Below are 3,422 nucleotides of genomic sequence, written 5' to 3'. Positions count from 1 at the left end.
TCCCTACATTTTTAATTCTCTGCATGATTTCAACACATTTCACTAAGCTTTAAATGAGTTTTGAATAGAGTGTGGGTTTTAAACTGAATAAGCTTTCATGCATGCTCCCAAGTATTCCTGTAAATTCTTATTTAACTGACTAGCTGAGTTTTCTAGAAGATGGAAGGCCAAATGCAGCAGGAAAGATTAAATTATCAATACCTAAAATGGATGAGAAGTTCAGCTACAGAGCTAGGAACTCAAGACCCCTGCAAAAGGAGACAGGGTGGATGGGTAGTTTCCCCATCCTCTTTTGTGGGATGAAGACCTGAAAGTCTGATGTTTTCTCATTTAAGGGGGCGGGGGGAGGGAAGAGAGAAAGAGAAGACAAGGGAAAAAAAAAAAGAAGAAAAAGAAGAAAGAAAATAAGGCACAGGAAACAGAAAAAGAAGAGAGAAAGGAAAAGGAAACCCCAACTACACTAAAATCTTAAAATGACTGATAGAAGGACTGTTTGTTAGAAAGCATACGGGAAGGAAGAAGAATAGTTTTTAGTTTTTGCAGTATATTTTGGGTTTGTTGCTGTTTCTATGTCAGAAATAAGTGTGGACAATAAAACCTCTTTCAGATAATGTGTCTGGAGCTGTGTTTCGTATTTCAAAACTCCTCTGTGTGAATTTGGTCATCTGCTTAGGGTAATATAAGTGAACCCATTTTATTCACAAGCTACCAGGTTTGCACACAACACGTATCTGTATTTTTCGGGCACTCCGAGACCCTTTTTTCCAAGGCTGCCAGCATTCACATGTTTAGCAGCCCACTGAGACCTCAAATATCCAGCTGGGCTGACAGAGCAGTCTGTAATTGTTGCTGCTGCTAGCAACAAGAGGCCACTGTGGTACCTGCTGAGCCAAGCAGCCTCTCTGTTTCTTGTCTTATTCTTTCCTGTGATGGAGCTGAACTCAGAAAGTTCAGCCAGAAAAAGAAGGCAGCATCAGCATCAAGCCAAGAGAAGTGGCAGGAAAGGAAGGCAGAGGCTTCAGATTCACCCAGCAATACATTTATTCATCATCCACCCACGACAACACAGATGCTGAGGTGCTTGCAGCTTGTCCCAAGTCTCATCCCAAGTCTAGCTGGGAGCAGGTATGCAGACCGAAGTGAAAGCTTGCGGTTACACGTACATTTTCTATCATTCAGGCCATTAAATAATGACAGAGAGTGAAAGGAAATGTACACCACAAAGCAATAGCTGCTTGTGGGTCATGCCAGATTTACTGTACCTCTGTCTGGAGCTCCATGCCACAGATCTGGCACGCAACACATCACCAGCTCATCAGTACTAACCCAGGCTCTGACAGAATAAACTTGACACGTATCCAGCTAGAAAGGCCAAAAGAACCTGGGCAGTAACCAACTAAGATTTTTATTAAGAGAAAGAAGATAAAGGATAGGACTCAAGCACTCCGAACTATGGGCTCCATCAACCAGTTCATCTGTCTTAACAGCTGGGCAAGAACAACTACAGCCTTTCTACCACAAACTCGAATTTTTATTATTCAACCGTCCAGACACCATGTAGATGAGGCCCTTAGTGACAAGGTTCAGCGGTGGACCTGGCAGTGCTGGGGCAATGGTTGGACTTGATGATCTTAAAGGTCTTTTCCAACCTGGCTGATTCTGTGATTCTGTGACTATGAAAACCTTATTCTGAGAAAAGCGCCTTGATGGTCCACTTGGGGTTAACTCGTTTATGTCACCCAAATAAGAAACAGCTACAAACCAGATGGTTGAGTGCCCCCTCACAGCAGCAAGGTGCAGCATTAAGACTACATATGAGTTGCAGATCCCAGCTGACTTGGCACCTTAATTTCTGCAAAGAGCAGAAACTCCTTAAGCATACAAATTTCACATCCATTTTCACAGAAAATTTTCAGGCTTCTCAAGTTGCTGTATTCTGTTTTCTTGATGTTTACTGAGGGCTTTCAATATTTTCTTGGGTTTCCAATTAAAGGTTATTTCACACTTCTGGTGAAATGGTGCACAAATCATTTTGAGGCTTCATTCTGGCACACTTTCCAAAGAAACACTCTTAAGAAAACATTGCCATAAAAGAAAAAAATACCCTTACAGCTTAGAAGAATACCTGATTATATAAATTATTCCATTTTATTTCTGTCCAAGGCCACAATAAAAGCAGTTCACATGGGTCACGGCCTTTGGAAGAGCTATCTTTGTAAGAAACAATATAGTGGTTGCATGCTTGTAAGTTCAGGGAGTAAGTCCATATTCTGGAAAGAACATCAGTCAGGCCCAACATGGTTATGAATACAGAATGTCATGCCTTCAGGGCTGGAGGAAGTTACAATATCTTTACAAGCTTCCTCTCTCTATAACCACTGATTAGCATGTTTTTTTGTTGGCAGAGATCTATCTGCATGTCAGAGAGCTAGACGTATTTTGAGCAGGTCAACATGAAAATCCCATTACTTCTCTCTTTTTTAGAGGAGTTAGGCTGCAGTCCTTATTGACTCCCATTAGTTCTGCTCTTTCTTTTCAGTGCTCAGCCAGCATTCACGATTATTCTTCCAGCTTTGTAGGAAAAAATAAGAAGAGATGTTCGAGAAATGCAGGGTGATTCCTGAACGATGTCTGTGTTGCTGCTACCTCACCACTGGTGGAAAAGGTTTTTCAATGTCTGGCTTCATACAATGACAGTTCAGGAAAAGACCAAAGTTCCTTGACATCTTAAAGACTAAGAAAAGGCAAAAATACTCTGCTGATTAAAGAAAGCTTACTGAACCTAGCCCAGCCCATCTGGCTTATGCCAGCATTGAAGGGGAAGGCTAATTGCCTATACCATCTGTCTCTAAGAGGGCTAATTGCTGACATCGGATATCAGCAGGGGTTCATGCTTTTCTTCAACAACCTATTTGGTACTCTCAGAAGCCAGAGAAAGAAAGAAGGACTCCCATTTCTGAAAGGTATGGGATAAGACTGATTTTGGATAAGTAACACCTAGTTCTCTGATGCTCTGAGGTATTGAGGACCATTGCCTTGGGCTCCTGACACAGACTGGGGCTTCAGTAAGTCTGAATTTATCAATACATGCCACATGGGAAGTATCATGAGGTACTGAAGAATGTTTCCTACCTGTGTACATATATGTAGCATAAACATATCTTCTTATATCCTGTAATATTCCCAAACATCTTTCCAGATAGTCATAACACTTAATCATTATTTTCAGCTGAAGTATTTGTCCTTGCACAAACAAGATCTTCCCTGTAGATCTGAAGTTTAGATGTCTCTCAAAATTGTTCTGTTGCAAGTAAGAATTCAAACCCTTACCTTATGCTAACATATAAAACTTTGCCTGACCAAAAAAAGAGGTCTAAAGATGAATTCCAGAAAATCATAGAATCACAGAATGGTCTGGGTTG

The sequence above is a fragment of the Nestor notabilis genome, unplaced genomic scaffold (assembly GCF_000696875.1).
Source record: "Nestor notabilis isolate BGI_N333 unplaced genomic scaffold, ASM69687v1 scaffold5310, whole genome shotgun sequence".
In the NCBI taxonomy this organism is placed as follows: domain Eukaryota; kingdom Metazoa; phylum Chordata; class Aves; order Psittaciformes; family Psittacidae; genus Nestor; species Nestor notabilis.
This window is presented reverse-complemented; position numbering follows the sequence as displayed.